A 15,106-nucleotide genomic window follows, 5' to 3' on the forward strand; every position below is an offset into this window, starting at 1 on the left:
CAACAATAACAACAACAAAAAATAAACTTGTTTGGTGATGAGCACTAGGTGATGTATAAAAGTGTTCAATTACTATATTGTACACCTGAAACTAATATTATGCTGTATTTTAACTAAGTGGAATTTAAATAAATCCTTATAAAATGAAAAAAAAAAAACTAGAGGACAACCACTACAGGGTCGCAATAAAATTGTAAAACCCCAACATCAGGGTAAACATTATATTAAGCTCACATTATTGCCTTAAAACCTGTATATTTCATAGACACAACTTCTTTTTAATTCATTTTCACTATTCTTGTTCTTTTAATTTTTTTTAACTTACTTACCATTACAACTGAAGGTTTAATACAACATATTCCATAATAACCTTTTAACTTGAACTTTTGTTTTTAAGAAAATATATATAATTCAAAAATCATATGCTGAGACAAAGAAAATATGACATTTAAAACTCAATATTCTGGGGGTGCCTGGGTGGCTCAGTGGGTTAAAGCCTCTGCCTTCTGCCCGGGTCATGATCTCAGGGTGAACCCCGCATTGGGCTCTCTGCTCAGCAGGGAGCTTGCTTCCCTTCCACTCTTTGCCTGCCTCTTTGCCTACTTGAGATCTCTGTCAAATAAATAAATAAAATCTTTAAAAAAAAAACCCTCAATATTCTGCTATTGCTCATTTTCTTCCTTTGGAAGTAAACTTGAACTTTTTGCATACATATACAGGTGTTTTTCTTTTTCTCTTATTTTTTTCTTTTTTTAAATATACATATAGATACAAGATTCAAGGTAATCTTCTTTCTCTATTCAATACTACCTCTATATAGAAACCAGTTTTAATCTCCCTTTTATCTCTGGAAAGCTGAGTCCTTTAACAAAGATACCAAGATACACCCAGGAAGAACCAAAATAACTCTCCTTGCCCACATGGAGAATTTATAACCAACCTCCCATCTTATTCTTCTGTCAGCATTTCTGTGTATTTGTTTTTGTTCTGGTATTATATAAACCTTTTCTTGGGATTCATTTTGGCTGGGTTCTTCTTTTTTTTCTTGTTATTTACTTTAGACAGTTTTTTCTTTGTCCATTTTTGTTTATATACCTTATAAATCTTAATTTGGGGGCTCATTTTGGCTGGGTTTTCTCACTCTCTATTTTACTTTCTTTTTTCTTTCTTTTTGGTGGTGACTTCCAATTGATCTGAGCCATTCCAGGGTGCACCTTGCCTGGATCTTGATTGATACATTCAGCTATACATCCCCTCACCAAAATGACTAGGAGGAGTAACACTCAACAGAGGAAAAATTCAGAGACTCTCTATCAGAACTATTGGATATGGACATAAACAATATGTTGGAAAGGGAATCCAGGGTAACAATTATCCAGGCAATGGCTAGGTTGGAGAAAACCATGAGTGACAATATAGAATCTCTAAGGGTGGAAGTGAGAGCTGACCTGGCAGAAGTTGAAAATCTTATCAATGTGATCCAATCTAATCTAAATACTCTAACAGCTAGGGTAACTGAGACAGAAGATAGAATTAGTGATCTAGAGGACAAACTGATAGAGAAAAAGTATCAGGAGGAGGCATGGAACAAACAGCTTAGAAGTCATAAAAACAGAATTAGGAAATTAATGATGCCATGAAACATTCCAATGTCAGAATTTGGGGGATCCCTGAGGGGGTAAAGAAAGAGAGAAGACTAGAAGATATAGTTGAACAAATTCTGGATGAAAATTTTCCCAGTCTGGGGAAGGGAACAGCGTTCATGTCCTAGAAGCAGAAAGAATATGCACCAAGATCAGCGAATCTAGAAAGACATCCAGACAATTCATTGTGAAACTCACAAATCATATCCTAGACAACAGCTTCTGAGGGCAGATGGGGGGAAGAGATTCCTTACATATGGAAGAAGTCCATCAGAATAATGTCAGAGCTGTCCCCAGAAACTTGGCAAGCCAGAAATGGCTGGAAAGACATATTCAGGGAACTAAATGAGAAGAACATGCAGGCAACAAAACTTTATCCAGCAAGGCTGACATTCAAAATGGATGAAGAGGGGCGCCTGGGTGGCTCAGTGGATTAAGCCGCTGCCTTCGGCTCAGGCCATGATCTCAGTGTCCTGGGATCGAGCCCCACATCAGGCCCTCTGCTCAGCAGGGAGCCTGCTTCCCCCTCTGTCTCTGCCTGCCTCTCTGCCTACTTGTGATCTCTCTCTCTCTGTCAAATAAAATAAATAAAATCTTTAAAAAAAAAAAAAAAAAAAAAAAAAAAAAAAAAAAAAAAAAAAATGGATGAAGAGATAGTTTTCAAGACCAGCAAGGTTTAAAAGAATATGTGACCACCAAGCCAGCACTACAAAAAATATTAAAGGAAAGGACCCAAGAGTGTCATAGAACAGAAATTCACAGAGACAATCTATAGAAACATGATGTCAATAAAAACGTATCTCTCGGGGCGGAGGAGTCAAGATGACGGAGAAGTAGCAAGCTGAGACTGCTTCAGCTAGCCGGAGATCAGCTAGATAGCTTATCTAAAGATTGCAAACACCTGAAAATCCATCGGCAGATCGAAGAGAAGAAGAACAGCAATTCTGGAAACAGAAAAACAACCACTTTCTGAAAGGTAGGACCGGCGGAGAAGTGAATCCAAAGCGACGGGAAGATAGACCCCGGGGGGAGGGGCCGGCTCCCAGCAAGCAGCGGAGCAACCGTGCACAAAATCAGGACTTTTAAAAGTCTGTTTCGCTGAGGGACATCGCTCCAGAGGCTAAACCGGGTGAAGCCCACGCGGGGTCAGCGTGGCCTCAGGTCCCGCAGGGTCACAGAAGGATCGGGGGTGTCTGAGTGTCGCAGAGCTTGTGGGTATTGGAACGGGAAAGCCGGCTACAGAGACAGAGCCGACAGTAAGCTCGCAGCTCGGTGTTACCTTGAACCGGTCGCAGGCTCGGTGAGCTCGGAGCACGGCCGGAGGTCAGGCAGCCGGGAGTAACTGGGCGCTGTTCTCTGAGGGCGCACTGAGGAGTGGGGCCCTGGGCTCTCGGCTCCTCCGGGCCGGAGACCAGGAGGCCGCCATTTGTATTCCCGTCCTCCGGAACTCTACGGAAAGCGCTCAGGGAACAAAAGCTCCTGAAAGCAAACCTGAGCGGATTACTCACCCCGGCCCCGGGTAAGGGCGGTGTAATTCCGCCTGGGGCAAAGACACTTGAGAATCACTACAACAGGCCCCTCCCCCAGAAGATCAACAAGAAATCCAGCCGAGACCAAGTTCACCTACCAAGGAGTGCGGTTTCAATACCAAGGAGAGCAGCAGAATTCCAGAGGAGGAGAAAGCCAAGCACGGAACTCATGGCTTTTTTACTGTGATTTTTTTTAGTCTTGCAGTTAATTTAATTTTTTATTTTTCATTTTTTTTTTCTCGCCTTCGGGTAAAATTTTTCTTAACTGTTACCTTTTTCTTTTTTAACGATTTTTTACTAGTTTATCTAATATATATATTTTTTCTTTTTTACATTTTTCTTAGGTGTTTTCTTTTTTAAAAAATTCTTTTCTTTTCTTTTCTTTTTTTTTTTTCTTTTCTTTTTGTTTTTTTTTTTTTTCTTTCTTCCTTTTTGAACCTCTTTTTATCCCCTTTCTCCCCACTCACGATTTTGGATCTCTTCTAATTTGGTTAAAGCATATTTTCCTGGGGTTGTTGCCACCCTTTTAGTATTTTACTTGCCCCTTCATTTACTCTTATCTGGACAAAATGACAAGACGTAAAAATTCAACACAAAAAAAAGAACAAGAGGCAGTATCGAAGGCTAGGGACCTAATCAATACAGACATCGGTAATATGTCAGATCTAGAGTTCAGAATGACAATTCTCAAGGTTCTAGCCAGGCTCGAAAAAGGCATGGAAGATATTAGAGAAACCCTCTCGAGAGATATAAAAGCCCTTTCTGGAGAAATAAAAGAACTAAAATCTAACCAAGTTGAAATCGAAAAAGCTATTAATGAGGGGCAATCAAAAATGGAGGCTCTAACTGCTAGGATAAATGAGGCAGAAGAAAGAATTAGTGATATAGAAGACCAAATGACAGAGAATAAAGAAACTGAGCAAAAGAGGGACAAACAGCTACTGGACCACGAGGGGAGAATTCGAGAGATAAGTGACACCATAAGACGAAACAACATTAGAATAATTGGGATTCCAGAAGAAGAAGAAAGTGAGAGGGGAGCAGAAGGTATACTGGAGAGAATTATTGGGGAGAATTTCCCCAATATGGCAAAGGGAACGAGCATCAAAATTCAGGAGGTTCAGAGAATGCCCCTCAAAATCAATAAGAATAGGCCCACACCCCGTCACCTAATAGTAAAATTTACAAGTCTCAATGACAAAGAGAAAATCCTGAAAGCAGCCCGGGAAAAGAAGTCTGTAACATACAATGGTAAAAATATTAGATTGGCAGCTGACTTATCCACAGAGACCTGGCAGGCCAGAAAGAGCTGGCATGATATTTTCAGAGCACTAAACGAGAAAAACATGCAGCCAAGAATACTATATCCAGCTAGGCTATCATTGAAAATAGAAGGAGAGATTAAAAGCTTCCAGGACAAACAACAACTGAAAGAATTTGCAAATACCAAACCAGCTCTACAGGAAATATTGAAAGGGGTCCTCTAAGCAAAGAGAGAGCCTACAAGTGGTAGACCAGAAAGGAACAGAGACCATATACAGTAACAGTCACCTTACAGGCAATACAATTGCACTAAATTCATATCTCTCAATAGTTACCCCGAATGTGAATGGGCTAAATGCCCCTGTCAAAAGACACAGGGTATCAGAATGGATAAAAAAACAAAACCCATCTATATGTTGCCTCCAAGAAACATTTTAAGCCCGAAGACACCTCCAGATTTAAAGTGAGGGGGTGGAAAACGATTTACCATGCTAATGGACATCAGAAGAAAGCAGGAGTGGCAATCCTTATATCAGATCAATTAGATTTTAAGCCAAAGACTATAATAAGAGATGAGGAAGGACACTATATCATACTCAAAGGGTCTGTCCAACAAGAAGATTTAACAATTTTAAATATCTATGCCCCCAACGTGGGAGCAGCCAACTATATAAACCAATTAATAACAAAATCAAAGAAACACATCAACAATAATACAATAATAGTAGGGGACTTTAACACTCCCCTCACTGAAATGGACAGGTCATCCAAGCAAAAGATCAACAAGGAAATAAAGGCCTTAAATGACACACTGGACCAGATGGACATCACGGATATATTCAGAATATTTCATCCCAAAGCAACAGAATACACATTCTTCTCTAGTGCACATGGAACATTCTCCAGAATAGATCACATCCTCGGTCCTAAATCAGGACTCAAACCGGTATCAAAAGATTGGGATCATTCCCTGCATATTTTCAGACCACAATGCTCTAAAGCTAGAACTCAACCACAAAAGGAAGTTTGGAAAGAACCCAAATACATGGAGACTAAACAGTATCCTTCTAAAGAATGAATGGGTCAACCGGGAAATTAAAGAAGAATTGAAAAAAATCATGGAAACAAATGATAATGAAAATACAACGGTTCAAAATCTGTGGGACACAACAAAGGCAGTCCTGAGAGGAAAATATATAGCGGTACAAGCCTTTCTCAAGAAACAAGAAAGGTCTCAGGTACACAACCTAACCCTACACCTAAAGGAGCTGGAGAAAGAACAAGAAAGAAACCCTAAGCCCAGCAGGAGAAGAGAAATCATAAAGATCAGAGCGGAAATCAATGAAATAGAAACCAAAAAAACAATAGAACAAATCAACGAAACTAGGAACTGGTTCTTTGAAAGAATTAATAAAATTGATAAACCCCTGGCCCGACTTATCAAAAAGAAAAGAGAAAGGACCCAAATAAATAAAATCATGAATGAAAGAGGAGAGATCACAACTAACACCAAAGAAATACAAACTATTATAAGAACATACTATGAGCAACTCTACGGCAATAAATTTGACAATCTGGAAGAAATGGATGCATTCCTAGAAACATATAAACTACCACAACTGAACCAGGAAGAAATAGAAAGCCTGAACAGACCCATAACCAGTAAGGAGATTGAAACAGTCATTAAAAATCTCCAAACAAACAAAAGCCCAGGGCCAGACGGCTTCCCGGGGGAATTCTACCAAACATTTAAAGAAGAACTAATTCCTATTCTCCTGAAACTGTTCCAAAAAATAGAAATGGAAGGAAAACTTCCAAACTCATTTTATGAGGCCAGCATCACCTTGATCCCAAAACCAGACAAGGATCCCACCAAAAAAGAGAGCTATAGACCGATATCCTTGATGAACACAGATGCGAAAATACTCAACAAAATACTAGCCAATAGGATTCAACAGTACATTAAAAAGATTATTCACCACGACCAAGTGGGATTTATTCCAGGGCTGCAAGGTTGGTTCAACATCCGCAAATCAGTCAATGTGATACAACACATCAATAAAAGAAAGAACAAGAACCATATGATACTCTCAATAGATGCTGAAAAAGCATTTGACAAAGTACAACATCCCTTCCTGATCAAAACTCTTCAAAGTGTAGGGATAGAGGGCACATACCTCAATATCATCAAAGCCATCTATGAAAAACCCACCGCAAATATCATTCTCAATGGAGAAAAACTAAAAGCTTTCCCGCTAAGGTCAGGAACACGGCAGGGATGTCCATTATCACCACTGCTGTTCAACATAGTACTAGAGGTCCTAGCCTCAGCAATCAGACAACAAAAGGAAATTAAAGGCATCCAAATCGGCAAAGAAGAAGTCAAATTATCACTCTTCGCAGATGATATGATACTATATGTGGAAAACCCAAAAGACTCAACTCCAAAACTGCTAGAACTTATACAGGAATTCAGTAAAGTGTCAGGATATAAAATCAATGCACAGAAATCAGTTGCATTTCTCTACACCAACAGCAAGACAGAAGAAAGAGATATTAAGGAGTCAATCCCATTTACAATTGCATCCAAAACCATAAGATACCTAGGAATAAACCTAACCAAAGAGACACAGAATCTATACTCAGAAAACTATAAAGTACTCATGAAAGAAATTGAGGAAGACACAAAGAAATGGAAAAATGTTCCATGCTCCTGGATTGGAAGAATAAATATTGTGAAAATGTCTATGCTACCTAAAGCAATCTACACATTTAATGCAATTCTTATCAAAGTACCATCCATCTTTTTCAAAGAAATGGAACAAATAATTCTAAAATTTATATGGAACCAGAAAAGACCTCGAATAGCCAAAGGGATATTGAAAAAGAAAGCCAACGTTGGTGGCATCACAATTCCGGACTTCAAGCTCTATTACAAAGCTGTCATCATCAAGACAGCATGGTACTGGCACAAAAACAGACACATAGATCAGTGGGACAGAATAGAGAGCCCAGAAATAGACCCTCAAATCTATGGTCAACTAATCTTCGACAAAGCAGGAAAGAATGTCCAATGGAAAAAAGACAGCCTTTTCAATAAATGGTGCTGGGAAAATTGGACAGCCACATGCAGAAAAATGAAATTGGACCATTTCCTTACAGCACACACAAAAATAGACTCAAAATGGATGAAGGACCTCAATGTACGAAAGGAATCCATCAAAATCCTTGAGGAGATCATGGGCAGCAACCTCTTCGACCTCTGCCGCAGCAACATCTTCCTAGGAACAACGCAAAAGGCAAGGGAAGCAAGGGAAAAAATGAACTACTGGGATTTCATCAAGATCAAAAGCTTTTGCACAGAAAAGGAAACAGTTAACAAAATCAAAAGACAACTGACAGAATGGGAGAAGATATTTGCAAACGACATATCAGATAAAGGACTAGTGTCCAGAATCTATAAAGAACTTAGCAAACTCAACACACAAAGAACAAATAATCCAATCAAGAAATGGGCAGAAGACATGAACAGACATTTCTGCAAAGAAGACATCCAGATGGCGAACAGACACATGAAAAAGTGCTCCATATCACTCGGCATCAGGGAAATACAAATCAAAGCCACCATGAGATATCACCTCACACCAGTCAGAATGGCTAAAATCAACAAGTCAGGAAATGACAGATGCTGGCGAGGATGCGGAGAAAGGGGAACCCTCCTACACTGTTGGTGGGAATGCAAGCTGGTGCAGCCACTCTGGAAAACAGCATGGAGGTTCCTCAAAACGTTGAAAATAGAACTGCCCTATGACCCAGCAATTGCACTATTGGGTATTTACCCTAAAGATACAAATGTAGTGATCCAAAGGGACACATGCACCCGAATGTTTATAGCAGCAATGTCCACAATAGCCAAACTATGGAAAGAACCTAGATGTCCATTAACAGATGAATGGATCAAGAAGATGTGGTATATATACACAATGGAATACTATGCAGCCATCAAAAGAAATGAAATCTTGCCATTTGCAACAACATGGATGGAACTAGAGCGTATCATGCTTAGCGAAATAAGTCAAGCAGAGAAAGACAACTATCATATGATCTCCCTGATATGAGGAAGTGGTGATGCAACATGGAGGCTTAAGTGGGTAGAAGAAGAATAAATGAAACAAGATGGGATTGGGAGGGAGACAAACCATAAGTGACTCTTAATCTCACAAAACAAACTGAGGGTTGCCGGGGGGAGGGGGTTTGGGAGAAGGGGGTGGGATTATGGACATTGGGGAGGGTATGTGCTTTGGTGAGTGCTGTGAAGTGTGTAAACCTGGTGATTCACAGACCTGTACCCCTGGGGATAAAAATATATGTTTATAAAAAATAAAAAATTTAAAAAAAAAAAGAAACAAATGAACCAAAAAAAAAAAAAGGAGACAAACCAAAAACCAGATGCTTAATTACAGAGAATGAACTGATGGTTACCAGAGGAGAGGTGGGTGGGGGGATGGGTGAAAGAGGTGATGAGGATTAGAGTGCATTTATCATGATGAGCGCTGAGAAAGGCATAGAATTGTTGAACCACTACATTGTATATCTGAAACTAATATAACACTGCATGTTAACTATAATGGAATTAAATTTTTAAAAAATTTAAAAAAAAACGTATCTCTCAATAATCACTCTCAATGTAAATGGCCTATATGCTCCCATAAAATGGCACACGGTTGCAGATTGGATAAAACGACAGGACCTGTCCATATGCTGTCTACAAGAGACCCATTTGGAACCTAAATATATATCCTGACTGAAAGTGAAGGGGTGAAAGAGCATCTTTCATGCTAATGTGCATTAAAAGAAAGCTGGGGTAGCAATTCTCACATCAGATAAATTAGTTTTTAAACTAAAGACTATAGTCAGAGATACAGAAGGACACTACATCATTCATAAAGGGTCTATCCACCAAGAAGGCCTAAAAACTGTAAATATTTCTGTCCCTAATACGGGGCAGCCAACTACATAAGCCAACTTCTAATAATAATAAAGAATCATATTGCTATGACTACATTAATAGTAGGGGATCTTAACAAACCACTCTCACTAATAGATCATACAAGCAGAAAATCAATAAAGAAACAAGAGCTTTGAATGAAACACTTCACCACATGGACCTCATAGATATATATAGAACATTCCACCCTAAAACAACAGAAGATCCATTCCTCTTGAGTGCACATGAAACTTTCTCCAGAATAGACCACATACTGGTCACAAATTAGAGCTCAACCAAACCAAAAGACTGAGACTATTCCCTGCATATTCTCAGACCACAATGCTTTGAAAATGGACCTCAACCACAAGAAAAAGTTTGGAAGGAATTCAAACACCTGGAAGCTAAAGACCACCTTGCTTAAGAATGTTTGGATCAACCAGGAAATCAAAGAAGAACTTTAACAATTCATGGAAACCAATGAGAATGAAGACACATTGGTCCAAAATCTAAAGGATACAGCAAAGGCGGTCCTAAGGGGGAAATAGCCATCCAAGCCTCTCTCAAAAAAATTGAAACATCCAGAAAACACCAGCTTTATTTACACCTTAAAGAGCTGGAGAATCAACAACAAATTAAGCCAACCCCCCACACAAGAAAGGAAATAATCAAGATTAGAGCAGAGAGGGGCGCCTGGGTGGCTCAGTGGGTTAAAGCCTCTGCCTTTGGCTCAGGTCATGATCTCAGGGTCCTGGGATCAAGCCCCACATCATGCTCTCTGCTCAGCAGGGAGCCTGCTTCCCCCTCTCTCTCTGCCTGCCTCTGACTACTTGTGACCTTGCTCTCTATGTCAAATAAATAAAAAAAAAAATCTTTAAAAAAAAAATTAGAGCAGAGATCAATGAGATAGAAATTAGAGATACAGTAGAATGCATCACCAAAACTAGAAGTTGGCTTTTTCAAAGAATCAATAAGATCGATAAACCACTGGCCAAATGAATCCAAAAGAAAAGAAAGGGGACCCAAATTAATAAAATTATGAATGAAAAGGGAGAGATCACGACTAACACCAAGGAAATAGAAACAATCATCAGAAATTATTATCAACAGTTATATGCCAATAAATTAAGCAACCAAGATGAAATGGATACATTCCTGGGAACCTCTAAACTTCCAAAACTGAATCAGGAAGAAACTGACAACTTTAATAGACCAATATCTAGTAACGAGATTGAAGTAGTGATCAAAAACCTCCAAAAAAACAAGACCCCAGGACCTGATGGATTCCCTGGGGAAGTCTACCAAACATTCAAAGAAGAAATAATACCTATTCTCCTGAAGCTGTTTCAAAAAAAATTGAAGCAGAAGGAAAATTTCCAGACTCTTTTTATGAAGCCAGCATTACCTTGATCCCCAAACCAGGCAAAGACCCTACCAAAAAGGAGACTTTCAGGCCAATATCCCTGATGAATCTGGATGCCAAGATTCTCAACAAGATCTAGCTAATCGGATCCAACAGTACATTAAAAAGATTATCCACCATGACCAGGTGGGATTCATCCGTGGGATGCAGGGGGGCGGGATTCAACATTCACAAATCAATCAATGTGATAGAACAAATCAATAAGAGAAGAGAGAAGAACCACATGGTCCTCTCAATTGATGCAGAAAAAGCATTTGACAAGATACAGCATCCACTCTTGATTAAAATTCCTCAAAGTATAGGGATAGAGGGAACATTCCTCAACTTCATAAACTCTATCAATGAACAACCCACAGCTAATATCATCTTCAATGGGGAAAAGCTGATCTCTGTAAGATCAGAACACGAGAAGGATGCCCACTTTCACCACTCTTGTTCAACATAGTATTGGAAGTCCTAGCAACAGCAATCAGACAACAAAGAGAAATAAAAGGTATCCAAATTGACAATGAAGAGGTCAAACTCTCTCTTTGCGGATGACATGATACTTTATATGGAAAACCCAAAAGACTCCACCCCCCAAATTACTAGAACTCATACAGCAATGAGGCAGGATACAAAGTCAAAGTACAGAAATCAGTTGCTTTCTTATACACTAACAATGAAACTATAGAAAGAGAAATTAGAGAATTGATTCCATTTACCATAGCACCAAGAACCTTAAGGTACCTGGGAATAAACGTAACCAAAGAGGTAAAGGATCTGTACTCAAGGAACTACAGAACACTTGTGAAAGAAATTGAAGAAGACACGAAAAGATGGAAGGCCATTCCATGGAAGAATAAGCATTGCTAAAATGTCTATACTCCCTAGAGCAGTCTATACTTTCAATGCCATTCTGATCAAAATTCCACCAGCATTTTTCAAAGTGCTGCAGCAAAAACAATCCTAAAATTTGTATGGAACCAGAAGAGACCTAAGTTGCTAAGGAAATGTTGAAAAAGAAAAACAAAACTGGGGGCATCATGTTACCTGATTTCAAGGTTTACTACAAAGCTGTGATCACCAAGACAGCATGGTACTGGCATAAAAAAAGACACAAAGACTACTAGAACAGAGTAGAGAGCCCAGATATGGACCCTCAACTCTATGGTGAAATAATCTTCGAGCAAGCAGGAAAGCATATCTACTGGAAAAAAGACAGCCTCTTCAATAAATGGTGCTGGGAATATTGGACAGCTATGTGTAGAAGAATGAAACTCAACAATTCTGTTACACCATATCAAAGATAAACATGAAAGTGATAAAAGACCTCAATGTGAGGCAGGAATCTATCAAAATCCTAAAGGAAAACATGGGCAGTAACCTCTTCGATATCAGCCACAGCAACTTCTTCCAAGACATGTCTCCAAAGGCAAAGGAAACAAAAGCAAAAATGAACTTTTGGGGCTTCATCAAGATTAAAAACTTCTGCACAGCAACAGAGACAGTCAACAACACAAAGACACAACCCATAAAATGGGAGAAGATATTCACAAATGAGACTCCAGAGAAAGGCTGATATCCAAAATCTATAAAGTACTCCTCCAACTCAACATTCACAAAACAGATAATCCCGTCAAAAATGGGCAGAAGACATGAAAAGACACTTACCCCAAAGAAAACATACAAATGGCTAACAGAAACATGAAAAAATGTTCATTATCGATAGCCATCAGGGAGATTCTAATCAAAACAAATTGAGATATCACCTTACACAAGTTGGAATTGCCATAATTAATAAAACTAGAAACAACAAGTGGCGGAGAGGATGTGGAGAAAGGGGAACCCTCTTACACTGTTGGTAGGAATGCAAGTTGGTGTAGCTACTTTGGGAAACAGTGTGGAGATTCCTTAAGAAACTAAAAATAGAGTTTCTGTATGACCCTGCAATTGCACCACTGGGTATTTACCCCAAAGATACAGATGTAGTGAAAAGAAGGGCCATCTCTACCCCCATGTTCATAGCAGCAATGGCCACTATCACCAAACGTGGAAAGAGCCAAGATGCCCTTCAGCAGGTGAAGGGATAAAGAAGATATGATCCTTGTGTACAATGGATATGCCTCCATCAGAAAGGATGAATACCCAACTTTTGTATCAACATGGATGGATCTGGAGGAGATTATGCTGAGTGAAATAAGTTAAGCAGAGAGAGTCAATTATCATGTGGTTTCACTTACTTGTGGAGCATAAGGAATAACACAGAGGACATAAGGAAAAGTGAATTGGGGGAAATGGAAGGGGGAGATGAAGCATGAGAGACTGTGGGCTCTGAGGAACAAACTGAAGGTTTTAGAGGGGAGAGTGTGTAGGGTGTTAGGTGAGCCTGGTGGTGGGTGTTAGGGCAGGCACATATTGCATGGGGCACTGGGTGTGGTACATAAACAATGAATCTTGGAATACTGAAAAAGTAAAAATTAATTTAAACAAAGAAAAAAAAACAAGGAACTAAATATGAGACAGGAATCCATCAAAATCATAGAGGAGAACACAGGAGCAACCTTTGGGACCTAGGCTGTAGCAACTTCTTACTAGACATGTCTCCAAAAACAAAAATGAATTACTGGGACTTCATCAAGATAAAACTCTTTTGCAGAGGAAAGGAAACAGTTGACAATACCAAAAGACAACTGACAGATTGGAAGATATTTGCAAATAACACACCAGATAAAGAACCAGTACCCAAAATCTATAAAGAACTTATCAAATTCAACACCCAAAGGACAAATAATCCAATCAAGAAATGGTCAGAAGACCAGTCAAGAAATGGTCAGGAGACATGAACAGATATTTCTCCAAGGAAGACATCCATGTCGCCAAAAGACACATGAAAAAATGCTCAACATCACTTGGGATCAGGGAAATACAAATCAAAACCACAATGAGATACCACTTCACACCAGTCAGAATGGCTAAAATGAACAAGTCAGGAATGGACAGAATTTGGTGATGATGCAGAGAAAGAGGAACCCTCTTACACTGTTGGTTGGAATGGAAGGTGGTATAGACTCTCTGGAAAACAGTATAGAGGTTTAAAACAGACCCAGCAATTGCACTGCTAGATATTTATCCCAAATATGCAAATGTAGTGATCTGAAGGGGCACCTGCACCCCAATGTTTATAGCATCAATGTCCACACTAGCCAAACTATAGAAAGAGCCCATATGTTCAACAACAGATGAGAGGATAAAGAAAAAGGGATATATATACAATCGAATACTACTTGGCCATCAAAAAAATGAAATCTTGTAATTTGCAATGATGTGGATGAAACTGGAGGGTATTATGCTAAGTGAAATAAGTCAATCAGAGAAAGAAAATTATCATATAATCTCACTCATATGTGGAATTTAAGAAACAAAAGAGAGGATCGAAGGGGAAGAGAGGAAAAAATAGGAGAAGACAAAATTAGAGAGGAAGACAATTTTTTTTATAAAAAATTTTTTTTATTTTTTTATTTATTTGACAGACAGAGATCACAAGTAGGCAGAGAAGGAGGCAGGGAGAGAGAGGAAGAAGCAGGCTCCCCACTGAGCAGAGAGTCTGATGCGGGGCTCAATCCCAGGACCCTGGGATCATGACCTGAGCTGAAGGCAGACACTTCAGTGGGTTACACTGAGCCACCCAGGCACCCCAAGAGGAAGATAAATTTTAAGAGACTCTTAATCATAGGAAAAGACTGAGGATTGCTGGAGAAGAGGTGGGTGGGGTAAAAATTAATTAATTAAAAAATAAATTAAAAATAAATACCTCCTACAACTCAAAAAAGAAAAAAACTATAGCAAGATTATTTTATTTTTCTAATTTCACAAATACCTCCTCTACTATTTTCTCTATAAATTAAAGTTATTTGTTTAAAGAACAAAATTCAGCTGAGTAAATTTTAAAGCTCTTTCTGTTCTTATTTGGTAATTCATTAATTTTGCACCATCCAATCTAGCAGATAGAAAGGAGTTCCAAAGAGCTATATAAAGTGAGAGATTCTTACAGATTTTTACAGAGAAGTTATACCGGTCATTTGCTAGTTTGTTAAGGCAGGGTTACTTTCCTTACCTGGAGCAAAGGAGAATCTTGGAGCCATGTCAGGTAACTTGTGCAGAGAAGACAAGCACTGACTAGCTCTGGAGAGCCCAGCACAGAAATTTAGTTAAGTTTTGATTGGCTGACATGGGATTTACCATCAGTGAGCCTGCCTTGGGTCTAATCTGCTTGCTTTAA

The sequence above is a fragment of the Mustela putorius genome, unplaced genomic scaffold (assembly GCF_011764305.1).
Source record: "Mustela putorius furo isolate JIRA1106 unplaced genomic scaffold, ASM1176430v1.1 tig00000224_pilon_pilon_pilon, whole genome shotgun sequence".
Lineage (NCBI taxonomy): Eukaryota > Metazoa > Chordata > Mammalia > Carnivora > Mustelidae > Mustela > Mustela putorius.